The 16,725-nt window shown below is 45.9% G+C and overlaps 1 protein-coding gene across 2 annotated transcripts in view; it reads right to left on the bottom strand.

The window, feature by feature from the left end:
- The window catches only part of pgap1 (post-GPI attachment to proteins inositol deacylase 1), a 253,543-nt gene that overhangs the window by 76,058 nt on the left and 160,760 nt on the right, over positions 1 to 16,725 (bottom strand). The window lies entirely within an intron of this gene.

Here is a 16,725-nt window from a genome sequence, read left to right as displayed (position 1 = left end):
CTACAGTACCTGTACCACATCAACTAATTCCCTTTTGAATGAACCAAGAAATCTTTGCCTCCAATGCCCTATACAGAGGACCACATCAGCTGTTGATCACTCTGCTCTCCCTTGCTGTTCATGTATGTCATAGAATCATAGAATTTACAGTGCAGAAGGAGGCTATTCGGCCCATCAAGTCTTCACCGGCCCTTGGAAAGAGCACCCCTCTTAAAATCAGTTTCTCTTCACGGTAGCATAGTGGTTAGCATCAATGCTTCACAGCTCCAGGGTCCCAGGTTCGATTCCCGGCTGGGTCACTGTCTGTGTGGAGTCTGCACGTCCTCCCCGTGTGTGCGTGGGTTTCCTCCGGGTGCTCCGGTTTCCTCCCACAGTCCAAAGATGTGCGGGTTAGGTGGATTGGCCATGCTAAATTGCCCGTAGTGTAAGGTTAATGGGGGGATTGTTGGGTTACGGGTATATGGGTTACGTGGGTTTAAGTGGGGTGATCATTGTTCGGCACAACATCGAGGGCCGAAGGGCCTGTTCTGTGCTGTACTGTTCTATGTTCTATGTTCTTAAATTTATTATCCTAATCTTTGTCATATCTCTTGGTCGCGTTCTTCCCATTTATTATAAATTGTATTACATTATGTAATAATTAGTGAATCCTTCCTTGTTCCATTTCTTTCACAATGGGTTAAAAACAGTTTTGTACACATTGGAGAAACTCCATTTTCTTTCTATTATCTACCTCTTCTGGTCAATTAATTGCAGATGGTTGAAATCCTACAACGTTGTTACTAATTTTCCTAATTTGTTTCCACGATTCTTCATCCACCTCTTGTCCATTATTAGATTGTCCTTAGACTATTCTGATTATTGTGATTAATCCTTGGTTACCTTTCATCACTATTCACATGGATTCTATTTCAATTTTGTTGATGACTGTGTCATTTTTTTCTATTATCATTATGCTAACTCTAATAATTACAGCTATTTCACCTCTCCTTTATCCCCTCGATCTTTTCCACATATGTTATACCCTGCAACAATCAATTTGCAATCCTGATTTTTCAGTATCATTTCTCAGTAATGCAGTCGATATCTGGATTTTCACATCAAATTACTGCCTAAAGTTCTTTTGCTTTATTATGGAGTCTGTGTGCATTGCTGTACAGACAGCTGCGCTATTTTTAAGAGCAATTTCTTTCACCTATTTTTAACCATTTCTTTTTATTAAACATTTCTATTCTGAAACTATATATACACTGGTAATTTACGTCCTATAATTAATTCTGTTCCATGCTCTCTTGGTCAATAGCAGCAGCGACCCCGGGGGGAGGGGTGTTCCTTATTGTAGTTTCTATCATGTAACTTAATATTGTGTTAATTTGCGTTGTTGTTAAAATGCTGTGTTGTTCATGGAGGTGGGGCGAATGTTTATGATTGCTAATATTATTGTTATTTTTGGTATTTTATTATGGTTCGTTATTGTTGTATAAATTCAAAATTTTTCAATAAAAATTATTTCCAAAATTTTTTTTAAAACTTTAGCTCCGAACACCCCCTCAGCAAAACCCCCTGCACCATTTGTTCCAAGATGCACCAGGACAACTGGGATCTCCCCCAATTTTTCAAATTCCTCTCCAAACACCTCAATGTATTCATGACCCTGGCACTTGATTGGACAATGCACACTCTAGTTTGTGGTTGCAGAGGACACTATCTGTCCTCTAATTGTAGAATCTCTAATCACGACCACATTTATAATCTGCTCTTTCCCTTTTGGGCAGCCTTCTAAGCCATGGTGCTTTGTTCTACTTTATGGTTGACCTTTTTACAATTTTTTGCTTTGCTTTCACAGATAAGGAGTTCATTTTGACTGTTGAACAGGACCCGTGTCTGTTGGAGTGCCTTTCTAACTTCTTCTAAATTCTTACACTCCAGCTCTCTGACAGTAACCGCCTCCTCGTCCTCCTCAAGCTATGCTTCCCCCCGGATGTGACTGAACTGTAATTAGAACTATCCAGAAACGTCTCCCTTTTCTGATGTTTCGATGTCTCCAATTCACACTCCAGCTCAATTACTTCAAGCCAAAGTGACCGGAGGCAGAGATATTTGCTGCATGTGTGAGAATCTAGGACAGTCTCACTGCTCACAAGCTCCCACAAATTATAGTTCTGACACTTAGCCTGCCCTGTCATTGTTAGTCTTTTTTCTTTACTTTGTTTATTGATAGTCTTATTAAAATTGGGCAGACTGCTTTAATTTAAGACTTGTTCTCTGCTCAAGAGCACAGAAAATGTGTAATTTATTAAGCAATCAACAACCCACTGTCCTGTGATGCTGACAAATGCAGGAGTTGTTTACTACCCACGTTTTTTTCTTTTTAAAAAAAAATCTATTTCATTCCAAACGAATATAAAAAGTTACAACACAGACAATTCAGGAAACAAACTTCCCAACACACAACTATACAGTTTGTCCAAATTTCCTCCCTTTTTGCCCCCCCCCCCCCCCACACCGAACATCCCCCGCTTTGCCTGGAAACCCTCCGCTGAGCCCCTTAACTTGTATTTGATCATTTCCAGCCGAAGAAAGTCATGTAAGTCACCCAGCCAGGCCTCTACCCCGGTGGTGTTGCTGACCGCCACTCTAATAAAATTCGTCACCAGGCAATCAGAGAGGGGAAGACCACAACATCGGCCGTCCTCCCCTCCATCAGTTCCGGCTTCTCAGTTATCTCAAATATCGCAACCAATGGGTCTGACTCCACCTCCTGCCCCACTATCCTGGTTAGCGTCACGAACACTCCCACCCAGAATTTCTCCAACTTTTTGAAGCCCCAGAATATATGTGCGTAATTCGCTGGTCCCTGCCCACACATCTCACACTCATCTGCCACTCCCTGAAAGAACTAACCCATTCTTGCCTGCGTTATCTGTACCCTGTGTACGACCTTAAACTGTATCAGGCTCATCCTTTGCATAAAGAGGTCGCATTTACTCTTCGTAGCGCCTCACTCCATACTCCCCAGTTTATCTCCCCACCCAGCTCCCCCTCCCACTTCTCAATCTTCACCACCCACTCACCTCCCTGTTCTCCCAGCCACTTGTATATGTCTCCGATCCTGCCCTCCCCTTCCACATCTGGAAGCAGCAGTCGCTCCAGCAGGGTGCACCTAGGAATCCTGGGAAACTCTTTCCAAACCTTCTGCGCGAAATCCCTTACCTGCCTCTCGGGAGCTCTACCATTTCCTTCAATTCATCTATACTGGCAAACCCTTCTTCCAGATACAAATCTCTCACCTTAACCAGCCCCATTTCTTTCCATTTCAAACATGCCATCAATGCCCCCCCCCCCCCCCGCGGCTCAAAACCGTGATTTTCACACATCAGCATTAACACCGACATCCCCTCTATCCGAAAGTGCCTCCTCAGCTGGTTAAAGATCTTCACCGTGGGCTGCACCACAGGGCTCTCGGAGTATCTGCTTGGCGGCATTGGCAATGCTGCTGTCACCAGAATGCTGCCATCACCACAGCCCTTAAGCTGGACCCCATACAGGATTCCTCCTCCATCCTAACCCATTCTATACCCTTTCCTTCCCAGCATCGCCTCACCTTCTCCACGTTCGCCGCCCAATAGTAATGTAACAGATTCGGCAACGCCAACCCTGCCTGCTGCCTCTCCTGTAACAGGGTCCTCTTAACCCATGGCACCTTCCCTGCCCATACAAAGTCTGAAATAATCATGTCCAGATTTCGAAAGAAAGCCTTTGGGTGTGTCTGGAATATGAACAGGACTTTGGCAGGGAGGTCCTAATGGTGACGGTGGACATTCTGCTGAGATTCAAGTGCAGCGTGTCCCACCTCTTGAGATCCTCCCTCGCCTCCTCCTCCAGTTTTGTTAAATTCCATTTGTGTAGCATCGTCCATTTCCTCACTACCTGAATACCCAGGTATCTAAACCTGTCTCTAGCCACCTTAAATGGCATTGCCCCTAGATTGGCTCGCCGTCCCAACTCATTCACCAGGACACTTTGCTTTTCCCTGCATTTAACCTACAACCTGAGAACATCCCAAACCTCTCCAACAGGCCATGATCCTCTCCATGCTCTCCAGCAGGTCCGAAACATACAATAGTAGATAGTCTGCATGTGGCGACACCCAATGATTCCTTCGTCCGCTCATAATCCCTCGCCACTCTGCCGAGCCCCCTAAGAGCCATTGCCAGAGGTTCTATAGCCAGCACAAACTGTAGTGGCGACAGCGGGCACCCCTGCCTTGTTATCCTGTGTAGTTCAAAGTTCCGTGAACCCATGTCATTGGTCCGCACACTCCCCCTCAGTGCCACAAACATCGGCCCAAACCTTCCCAGGACCTCAAACAGGTACTGCCACTCCACCTGGTCGAATGCCTTCTCTGCACCCATGCTCACCACTATCCCCAGTACCTGAGCTCTCGACAGGGTCATGATCACATTCAGAAGCCTCCTTATATTGCTACCCAGCTGCTTGCCCTTTACAAAACCTGTTTGGTCTCCGCAACCTTCCATCCTTCCCGTCACCAACTTAGCTGGCAGTTTCACGTCTGTATTTAACAACAATATGGACCTATATGACCCACATTCCAAGGGTCCTTCCCCTTTTTTGGTATTAATGTGATCGTTACCTCCGTCATCGTCTCTGGCAACTCCCCCTTCTCTAATGGCTCATTAAACACCCCCAACAGATGTGGTGCCAGGTCCGCCGCAAAGTCCTTATAGAATTCCGCCGGGTAGTCATTGGCCCCCGGGGCCTTCCCAACTTAATACCCCTTATACAGCCCAATATCTCCCTCCTGCGCTTGCCTCTTCTCTTCCTCCAACTGTGGAAACTCCAGTTCGCCTAAGAACCTCCCCATGTTCCTTTGCACAGCTCCTTATAACAATCCCCAAGTGCCACGTTTATCTTCCCCAGTTCCAAAACCACATCCTCGTCCCCAGTCCGTATCTCAATATTACCCGTGATGCGGCCTGCCTCCGTAGCTGATGCGCTAGTGTTCGACTCGTCTTCTCCCCGTATTCCTACTGCACCCCTCTTGTCCAACGCAGCTGTCCTACCGCCCTCCCCGTTGTCAGGACAACACCATGCCCCTGTAATTATTTCCTCCTCGCCAATCCCTCCGTACCCTCGAGTACTCCCTATCTACCTCGCTCATTCACAGTGCATGATCCTCCTTCCTTTCCCTATCTGCACATTCCTTGAACGAGATAATCCGCCCTCGGACCACCGCTTTTAGCGCTTCCCAAAAAGTGGCTGCCGACACCTCCCCATTTTGGTTCAATTCTACATAATCTTTAATCAGAGCCCGGACTTGGTCACAAAACCGTCTACCTGCCAACAACCCCAAATCGAGCCTCCACCCCGGCATGTGCTCCTGTTCCAATCCAAGCAGAATCTCCAGCCAGTGGGACGCTTGGTCCAAGATTACTATCCCCGTATACTCTGCCCCCTCCACCCCGACCAAAACATCCTGGCTCACTGCAAAAATGTCAATTCAGAATACACCCTGTAAACAGGTTTGGGCAGCATGGTAGCATTGTGGATAGCACAATCGCTTCACAGCTCCAGGGTCCCAGGTTCGATTCCGGCTTGGGTCACTGTCTGTGCGGAGTCTGCACATCCTCCCCGTGTGTGCGTGGGTTTCCTCCGGGTGCTCCGGTTTCCTCCCACAGTCCAAAGATGTGCGGGTTAGGTGGATTGGCCATGATAAATTTCCCTTAGTGTCCAAAATTGCCCTTAGTGTTGGGTGGGGTTACTGAGTTATGGGGATAGGGTGGAGGTGTTGACCTTGGGTAGGGGGTAGGGTGCTCGTTCCAAGAGCCGGTGCAGACTCGATGGGCCGAATGGCCTCCTTCTGCACTGTAAATTCTATGTAAAACATGCGAAAAAAAGAAATACTTCCTTCCCCTGGTTCTTGAGGGCCACGGGTCCACCATACACATCTTTTCCATAAACTCAACCATCCCCTTTGCCATACTACCCATTGACCTGGGGCTCGATCTATCTCCCCTCGGCTCTAGGACACAATTAAAATCTCCTCCCATAATAAACTGGTACGTGGCCAAGTCCGGGATTGCTGCCAGCAATCCCGTAATAAAACCTACATCTTCCCAATTCTGTGCACACACATTCACCAACGCCAAGACATCCATCTAATACTCCACTCATAGCTCCCACCCTGGTCCCTCATTTCCTTCGTGCTCACAAACCCCGTTTTCTTACTCATCAAAATTGCCACTCCCCACGACTTTGAATCAAACCAGAACGGAAAACCTGTCCAACCCATCCCTTCCTTAGCCTAATCTGGTCCTTTAGGCGGCGGTACATCTCCCGCAGAAAGACCACCTCTGCTTTCAAGCTCCTAAGGTGCGCAAAGACCCGAGATCTTTTGACCAGTCCATCGAGTCCTCGCAAGTTCCACGCAATCCGCCTTACCAGGGGCTTACACCTCCATTCCCCTCTGCCGTCCGCCATCCTCCCCTTTTGGCTCTACCCCCGTTGATTTCACCCTATACCTGGCCCACCCAAGATGGACCCTTTCTCCGCCCCTGACCATGTTTCTTCTCCAACCTTGTCTTGTCCCATCACCACCCCGCCCCCAATCCTCCGGCCACCTCTCTCGGCCTTCTCCCCCACCTCACCTCTGTTCAATGCCTGCCCAAAGGCTCCTCCTACTGACCCCACCCCTCCCTCCCCCCTCTGTTCTGTGAAGAAGGCTCCCCGCTGACCTCCCCTTCCCACCAGAACAAAGACTCATCTCGAACCACAGGTCGCCTTCACCAAGAACAAACAAAAGGAAAAACAAGCAGCCCCAGGCATGAGGGGAGGGGTGAGGACAGCAATCTCCTTACACACTTTTCACCGCTCTACGCTTTGCCAACCCAACAGCAAAAAGAAAATAACCTCCACATCGGAGGAAAACAAACACCCCCCTCCCTCCAATCCCCACTCTACCCGTGTTCCCGATTACTTGAAAATGCCAGCACCTCAGTCTCCCAAAACTGTTCAGTTCTTTTCTCCCCCAGTTTATGCTCCTTGATAAATTCATTGGCCACTTCTGGGTTCTCAAAATAGCCTTCATAGGTTACCCAAAGCTTCGCTGGGTAGGGCATCCCAAACCTTATCTGCTGTCGATATCGCACCGCCTTAGCTTTGTTGAACCACGTACGTCGTTTTGCCAGCTCAGCTTCAATGTGCTGGTATATTCGGATCTTGTTCCCCTCCCATTCGCAGTTGTGCTCCTCCCTGGCCCACTGCAGAACCTTCTCCTTCTGCACGAACTTGTGGAGCCTCACGATCACCGCCTGTGGCTGCTCCCCTGCTCTAGGCTTCTGCTTCGGAGACCTGTGTGCTCTGTCCACTTCAGCGGCCTTATCCAACACCCACTCCGCCACCAGCCCAGCCAGCATCCTTAAAACGTACCTCGTAGGACTCACACCTTCCACTATCTGCAGTGGGCTTTCTTCTCGATCCTCCATCTTTGCTCTCAACGTCTTGCAAAGGTCTTCTGAGAGCCCCACCTTTACCTCCAATACCACCACCCAATTGCTGTGATCGACATCACCCTCTCAATCTCTCGGATCTGTGACCTCTGGGCCTCCAAACATTTCCCCACCATCTTCATCTAATCCTTCAGAGGTGCCACAGCTGCTTTGATGGCATTCGAGCGGCCTTCCTGCATCTCCTTCCTCTGCTGGAGGAACTCTTCCTTGATGAAAGCCCTCAACTGTTCCATCTGGGGCTTTCCAACGTGCGCTAGCCCTTCCCCCTCTGCCATCCTTCCAGTGGCTACTGTGCCACAGATCTCTTCCAACTCCTTGGCCAGGTTTTTCACCTTCTCTTGGTAACCAGCAGACATGCCATTCCCCGGGTGACCTTTTCCTCCTACCTTCAATTACACTTTTCCATCGAAGTCGCACCCAACTTCAAGTAAAAAGAGCTCTTTTCTATGCCTTCAAGCAGAAGCTGCCCTGTGTGCGACCATGGCCACCACCGGAAGTCCTACCAAAGTTTTTTCACTTATATGGCTGGGAAGCAGTTATAGTTCAATATCAAGGTCAACAATCCATTCAATGGCTTTAGTTGGAGCACTGTGAACGGTTGTGATACTACCAGGAATAGATCTCTCAGGGCAGATTTTCAATATGTGGCCGATGGCCTGACTTGGTTGGCCACATTTTCGTGCAGCAAGTGACCACGGCTTCCCAAGTCCTTCCTCAAGTGGGTTGTCCAGATTTTCCATGGAAGACTGAAATCTGGGGTTTCACCACTCGGGTCAGTTACCAGCTGGTGATGTCTACAGTCAACCAATAAGGTGCCTTCAAGGTTGTGGCCAGTTTCCAAGCTGTGGAGTGTGTTTCAGTCGGGGCTTTGGGATATTGGACATGTGCTTGGGGGTTTCTTGGAGGTCATTTGTCAATTGGAGTGCTTCATTAGCTGTCAGTTTGTGGTTTTCTTTGAGCAAGCTGCTTTACCTGCAGATATCAAGAGGTTAATATATGCGACCTCAGTGGACGCTATTGGAAAATCACACATTTTTGGAACTCAGTTTGTTTCTTTGTTCTGTATTTTTGGTGCTTACCTATATCTTAGTCCAAATGTATTAATAGGTATTTATCTTTGAGTGTGCAAATAAAACACAACTTGCACAAAATGTCAATATACTGAACACAATTTTAAACTTATTGTCTCAACCTTACACAACCATGACAAGTTTTAAAGGCAAAATAATCCTCCTGCACCAAATTCCTACTCGCAGCAAAGTGCAAACTTCCCATTCTGTTCACAATTCACAAGAGGGTCAACACTTGGAGAGGGAACCATTAACAACATCAGCTAAAATGGGGACCAGGCTGGGTAATCAGCAATTTAGTCACTTAGTTAGGGTTATATTCTCTGGTCCTGTTCTGTTCATGATTCACTCAGTTTATGTTACGCTGTGGGGTTATGCTTTGTGCTGTAATAGAGCACAAGCATGACAGCCTTGAACTTGTACTCTACCGACTTAATTTTGACTTAAATACAACAGATAAATGTAGTTGTGAATGATCTTGCAAACAGCTCATGGAACTCTGGGGCGGGATTCTCCGCCTGCGGGATTCTCGGTTTTGCCAGTGCCTGGGGGGTTTCGCTATGGCATGGGGCAGCCCCACAATGGGAAACCCCATTAACCAGCTGGCATAATGGAGAATCCCGCCGGCTGGTCAAGGCAGAAAAGTGGTGCGGCAGGGCCGAGAATCCAGCCTCCGATCTCTCAATACTGCAGTTTATCGTGGCAATATACAGAAGTCAAATCTTATGCCACTGCTCGTACTGGAGAAGAAGTGATTAAGATTTGACAAATCACTGAATGGAGTATTGATGGTAATTCTTTCTTACTTTCTGATGGTTGCTGTATTCCGAGGTCAAATCAAATTATAAAAAGCTCACACACATTACAAAAACACGCAATTATTAAACAGCATTGATAAAAATACAGCTCAGCAATCTATTTGCTTTGGTGTTTCATGCTCTGCAAAGACTAGATTTGGTGAGCATCACTGTCGAGAAATAATTTCAACGGTTTAAAAAAATATATTTTTTTCAGGCATTTTCATAAAAAAACCAAAGCAGAAGCAAAATTATCCAACATTGTAAAACGCAACACCACCCCCCACCCTGCTCTCCCCTTCCCCATTTTAGCCCCCCCCACTTTTCCTGACCCCCTCAATCCTCCTTAGAGAAGTAAATGAAAGGCAACCACCTCCGAGTGAACCCATGAACTGACCCTCTCAGGACGAACTTGACCTTCTCCAATCTCAGGAATTCTGCCAGATCTCTCATCCACACCCCCTGCTTTCGGCGGCTCCAAGTCCCTCCATCCAAGTAAGATCCGTCTCCGGGCTATTAGGGAGCCAAACGTCAAAACATTGGCCTCTCTCACCCCCTGGACTCCCGGACCTCTGGACTAGGGGCCACCTTTACCCTCAACACCTCGGACATTATATCCATAAACCCCTGCCAGAACCCCTTTAGTTTCGGACATGCCCAAAACAAGTGGATATAATGTACGGGCCTCCCTGCGCACCGCCCACACCTATCCTCTACCCCCTCAAAAAACCTACTCATCCTCGCTGAGTACTTTAAACTGGATGAGGCTTAGTCTTGCACATGACGAGGACGCATTCACCCTTCACATGGCCTCAGCCCACATCCCGGCCTCTTCCCACTTCTGCTTTATATTGGCCACTGGGGCCCCCTCCCAATCGATCAGCTCCTTATAGACCTCAGACACCTTCCCCTCCCCTATCTCCTCCTTTGACAGCACCTTGTCTTGCAACCTCAAGGGTGGAAACACGGGAAAAGACGACACCTCTCGCTTCACAAAATCCCGGCCTGCAGGTACCTGAAACCGCTCCACCTGGGCAGCTCAAACTCTTCCTCCAGATCCTCCAATTTCGTAAAACTGCCGCTACAAGCAAGTTGGCAAATCCCTGCCTGCCGCCATCCGCAAAACATTGCATCCAGTCCCACCGGTGCAAACCAAAGGTTGTCACAAATTGGTGCCCACATCGAGGCACCCTCCAGTCCCAAATGCTGCCTCCACTGCCCCCACCCTGAAGACCGACACAACCACTGGGCTCACAAGAGTGCCTGGCCAGCGAGATTGGCAGAGGCACTGTTAACAATGTCCTTAAGGTCGTTCCCCTACAAGAAGCAGCCTCCATCAGCCACCATGCCGACCCTTCCTCCACTACCCATTTCCTAACCATGACGATGTTCGCTGCCGAGTAGTTCACTATATTCGGCATAGTCAGCTCCCCAACCTGCCCTACCCATCCTTTCCTCAACCTTAATACCTGCACTGTAGATTCTGTGATTCTTATCTGGCCCCCTAACTTCAAATGCGTCTCTTGTAAAAAGGCCATATCTGCCTTCAGACTGTTTAGGTGCGCGAACACACGTGACTGTTTGACCAGCCCATTCAGTCCCCTAACTTTCCACATGACCAGCCTGGTCGAGGGCTCCCCGCCGCCCTTTCTGCCTATCAACCGTATCCCTTTTTGGGCCAGCCCCCAGCCCGTATCACCCAACCTGCCCGGCCTACGCTCGGATGTCCACCGTCATCACTCCCATTCCAGCTGCACCATACCAACCACACCCTTGTCAGCAACCCTTCCCCACCCACTCTCCCAAACAAAACAACCCCAACCCCCTCCCTTACGCCTTCTGCCTGACCCCCCCCCCCCCCCCCCCCCCCCCCCGCTGTATTCCCGCTGACTAGCCCGCCCAGCTAGCACGGTAGCCCCGGCCCAAGGCCTCAAAAACATCTACCCCGCCTAATTTCCGCTCCCTAAACCCCGACAATGCTCCCTCAAAAAGACACACTCACCCGTGATATTCCCCCCACGGAGGGTCCTAACCTTCAAGCGCAAAAGAACATTTCAAAGGTAAAGGCTTCCCAAAAACAAAGAAACTTCCTCCCAAACTCCTCTAAAGTTCAATGTCCTCCTTCTCCTGTCAGTCCATTGTCCCTCATAAACTCCATCACCTCCGCTGGCATGCCAAAGTAATATTCACACTTCTGAAAAGTCACCCAGAGGTGGGCCAGGTACCCCGAACTTCACCCCCTTCTTAAAGAGGTCAGTTTTGACCCGATTAAACCCGGCCTTCCTCTTCGCCAGTTCTGCGCCCAGGTCTTGATACACCCACAGCCCGTTCTCTTCCCAGGTGCACTTCCTCGTCTGCCTTACTCACTTAAGAATCTCTTTATCCAGAAAGAATTGCAACACCACCATCGCTCTTGACGGTACGCCTGCTTGCTGTTCTACATCAGCGTCCTGTGCGTTTGGTCGATCTCCAGGGGACAATCAAAGGCCCCCTCCTCCATCAACTGTTCCAACATTTTGGCCACATACGTGCCAGCCTCCGCACCTTCAATGCCTTCGGGCATCCCCACAATCCTCCAATTTAGCCTTCTGGAGCGGTTCTCCAGATCTTCCACCTTCTCATTCAGCCTCTTCTGAGTCTCCCCCGTCACCCCCCACCTCGGCCACCAACGAAGCCAGCTGTTCCTTGTGCCCCCCCCCCCCCCCCCACTGCCTCCTCCACTTTCTGGATTGCGCAGCCCTGGGACTCCAGCCTCTGCTCCTCTCTCTCTCAATACCTGCTTTAACCAGTTCCACCACTTTGGCCAGGTCCTCCATCCTCTGCCAGTTGTATTCAGCATACAGAAATTCCACCAACTGCTTGGTTGACCACTGGGTGGGCAGAATGGGCCCTTTGTCCTCCGCCTTCTTTACCTCCGGTGCACCACGAATACTCTCCAGTTCCAACAGCTCCTTTCTTATCGTCCCACTGCTAGTTCGTGGATCCATTCACCAGTCACACCAGAGGAGTTACACCGTCTCCAGGCCAGATACTCTTACACGTATTTCCATCCAAAACCTCGCCCTTCAGACGAGGAAAGGACTGAAAAATACACCTTGAGCGGGACCAACCAAACTCACTCCATGGCCGCCACCGGAAGTCAGTTTTAGTATAGTTATACTGTGCCTGTGATTTACTTCAAATATTTTGAGTTAGGACTTTGAAGGGGGTTTTTTTTTTCGTTTAAAATAAACTGGCCCACATTCACATTTTAAAGAACCACACGTGGATTCATTAAATGCAGATTTTAGAATGTACATGCTTACAAGTGACTGTCATATGTCATCCAAAAAAGAGGTAATTCTCATACATTTGGTTTAATGTGAATTTTAATACTGCTATAGCATTGTGCCTGCTCGTTTATTCAGGATAGAAATATCTGTATTATGGGTCTTTGTCAATTTCATGAATTGTTATCTTTCTTTTCCACATTTATCATTGTGGAACTGCATTTAAAATGACACAGATTACATTCAATTAAATTAGATGGATTCTTTGAACTGCAGGATTGAAATTTAATCAGTCTCCTACTTTTTTCAGTTGTTTCTTTATTGTGGAATCTCCACCATTCAATGCTAATCCACAGCCAGTATATATATTTAGTCTTATTCCAATTAAAATTAAGGACAATATTAAAGTGAGAGAATATACCTTTAACAATGAAGTTACTACTGCCCGTCTGTATTTAGTGAGATATACACTGAACCAACCCCCGGGCAATCAACACAGAAAAGAAAAGGAGGCAGCAACAACCAGATCCAAACAGCAGACCCAGCCACTAGTCATTCCATATTTACAGCTCTCAAATGTAGTTTGCAGACAATTACTCCTTGGCGATCAGAGAAAAAGTTTGAGTTGGTCCTGTGTTGTGGGATGTTCGGATCCCCTCAGGAAGATTTTTATACCTACTGTACAGTACTATTACACCAGCCATCACGGAGAAGCGGGCAAATCGTGTTTGCACAACTATACTCGCTCTAAGCGAGGTAACTGTCGCAGTCTTTTCTACAAAAGTGATTGAAACATAGCAACGTTGTGAAATATAGAGTAGAAAAAGAGAGTAATCAATAGCAAATTGCAGTCCAGATTTAATATTGGCTTAAACACAAAGCCCAAATGCAGCTTTGAATGATTATGTTAAAACCGCATGGAACTCTGATCCCTGAATACTGCAGTTTATTGCAACACTATACAGAGGGCAAATTTATGCCACCGTTTATACTGGAGAAGAAGCGATTTAACAAATCACAATGAAGAATTAGCGGTAATTCTTTCTTGCTTTCAAATGTTTGCAACATTCTGAGGTCAAATCAAATTATAAAAAGATCACACACATTACAGAAACACCACAATATTAAACTGCATCAATAAACATATATGTAAATCCACGTATGCAAATACAGAAATATTCCAGAAAGTTTAGCAAGGATCTGTTGAAGTGGTTTGTCCAGTCAAACCCAGATCATCCCGCTACATTTGAAATCCCTGGTTACATGAAGCAGCTGTCCCTCATGAAAGCAGAAGAACAACCAATGGAATTGTTTCACATACCAACGACCTTAATTTCTTTAACTACATACACGGCTAATATCGTAAAGAAAACATATTTTAAGAAAACTTTGCATTATTCCTCAGTTTAAACTTTCACTGAATCTTGAAAACTGATTTTCCAAGTATTTAAAAGTATTTAGCTATTACTAGATACTGTGTTACAGGCTGTTTCTTTGGAAAAGCAGACTAAAGCATTCTCGCATGTCTGGGTAATTCAGGCAGAGAGGCATCACTTTTTACTGGAATGCACAAAGATTTTCTAAGGGAAGAGCTAGATCTGCCGACATTATAAAAACGATTTTCTAATAAGGCCTGGCTGACGGATGAAGAAACAGTGTACCTCTTCCTCAGGTACAAGAATGGCACTTTTGGCAATTGTAGTGGCAATCTGGTTGCAGTTAAAGAGGTTTTAAATTGCTTAGGGTTATCTTCATGTAAATCAGCACTTCTGTCCTCTTGAAACATGATACTCGGATTCCTTTCACCGGACCATGCTTGCAGAGGATGTATATGAAACATCGAGGCCTCCTTCGGTATCAACTCTCTCGCCATTTTGTACTTTGGGACTTTTGTCTTCATCAGCGCCATTTCATTCTCTGCTATTACAGCAAGTCTCCACATTTCTATTTCCAGAAATTTCACTGGCGTCAGATACCTACAGCATCTCTCCTTCGACGTTATGTTTTCTTTGATAAGCCGATTGTGTTTGTAGTCCTGTTCTTGGAACAATACTGTGTGCTTCTTTATATTTTCTTCAGAAAAGGTACGAGCCACTTCAAGCGAAGCCATTTCTTCCACAAGAGTACTGTCATCGGGAAAGGGGATTTTCACATTTTGAAATCCCAGCCAGCAACCAACGTCCACGTTTGTCAGAATGAGCTGGCTGCAGTCTTCTTGGTTACAATGTTCTCTAATGTTGCCAAAAACTCTCTTAAATCATTAGTCCAACGTAATGGATTTACAAACAGAAAACCAACCAATCTGGGAAAGCCACTGGAAGCCTCGGACACACTCCCACAACTTCAACAGGAACTAATCACCATTACTTTACAACTCTAATTTGTTATTTGTTTAAAAAAGGTATCTTGGGGCGCAGATCCAATATTTCATCCTCATTCTTCTTTAAATAAACTGATTAAATTTACGTATCTTAAGTTATTGCCAAAATGGTTAACTTGTTAAAGCTTTGACACAATACAATTGATTAAGAACGATTTAAAAATTCAGAAACAGAAATCAATGAAAAGTCACAACATTAAACTGTAGGTGCAAATTATTTCAAAAACAAATGTTCTTATCTACATACTAACATGTCGCTACAGCTGTAATATTAAATACAACTAACTGTACTTCAGCTGGATAATAGCCCAGTTTAGAAAGATTCAGGTTTTATCAAAAACACAATCAAAACATCTTATCTGTTAACTTGCTTCTGTTTCCAGCTCCTAAATTCAATTGTGTGTCACCACCCCAGAACAACTATATTGACTGACCATTTTATTTATAACCAGCCTGCATTGATGTGGTACTGTTAGGAATAATGCTAAACACGTAATGAATTGTTGGCTTGAGAAAGTAAACATAAAAGTATCTGGAGCATTTTGCTCTGATGGGTAAAGAGCTCAGACGGGTCCTACTAAACCTTGAGAGCATTTTGAAACCAATTTCCCAATTCAAATGTTTGAAGACTGGGGATTCAATCTATTGTGGATTCTTCCTTCAATATTTAAATCTCAGTGGTTAAGACAGGACCTGTGCACATGTGTTTGCATAAATGCAAAGAGCTTAATCTAGCATAACTGGAATTCCAGTCAGATAGGAGTTGAGCAATGTAACGAGGGTAAAACTTGGCTGGAACAAAATTGCAGTTAAGGATTTGTTCTAGCAGATGTATTATAAATGCAGCCATTGTTACCAAGATTGTCTTTATTTGAACTTTAAATAACTACTCCAAATAGAAACGATAGCCTGGGACTGGACCGTCGACTAACAATTCTTAGCATGTTAATGATCGGCAGTGTCTGTTCGTTGACGACTCAATTTTATGGTTTTAAATGATTCACTGCAATCAGATACAGCTAAAGTAAATGCTCAGCATTTTACAGATCTCACAAGAACTGTGACTTGCACCTATAAAATGGACTTAATATTGGAAAAATCCCCCCACCCCAGTTTTTCACAAAGGAAAGTGGACATAAACCAAGAGTTGGAAGGGAAACAGATATGCTTTGTTAAGCATTTAAAGAATGTCTTTCATATCCTCAGAATGTAGTTTGTTTCATAGCCAATTAATTACTTTTGAAGTGTACTTGCTGTTGTTATGCAGGCAAATGTGGCAGCTAGTTTACTGTTTGTGGAATGTTGGTACGAATAAATTAGTTGCTATGTTAACTAAACTGATGTTTCTTGAGAGATAAATTGCTGGCCAAATCATAAGAAATCCCATACTTCTCTTCTTCTACTACCATGGGATATATTATGTTGGGCCTGCTCTGTTATTTAATACAATCGTGGCTGATACTTTATGCCTTTTACACCCACTAGCCCCATAACCCTTTATGTTATGGTTAATCAGAAATCTATCGATCTCTACCTTAAACATACTCAGTAGCTGGGCTTCCACAGCCCTCTGTAATAGAGAATGACCAACATTCAGAATACTGTGTGTCAGGAAATTTCTCCTCAACGCGGTTCACAGTGGCATCCCCCTTATTTTGAACTTGTGCCCCCTGGTTCTAG

This window comes from Scyliorhinus canicula, chromosome 2 (genome assembly GCF_902713615.1).
Source record: "Scyliorhinus canicula chromosome 2, sScyCan1.1, whole genome shotgun sequence".
NCBI classification, from domain to species: Eukaryota; Metazoa; Chordata; class Chondrichthyes; order Carcharhiniformes; family Scyliorhinidae; genus Scyliorhinus; species Scyliorhinus canicula.
This window is presented reverse-complemented; position numbering and strand designations above follow the sequence as displayed.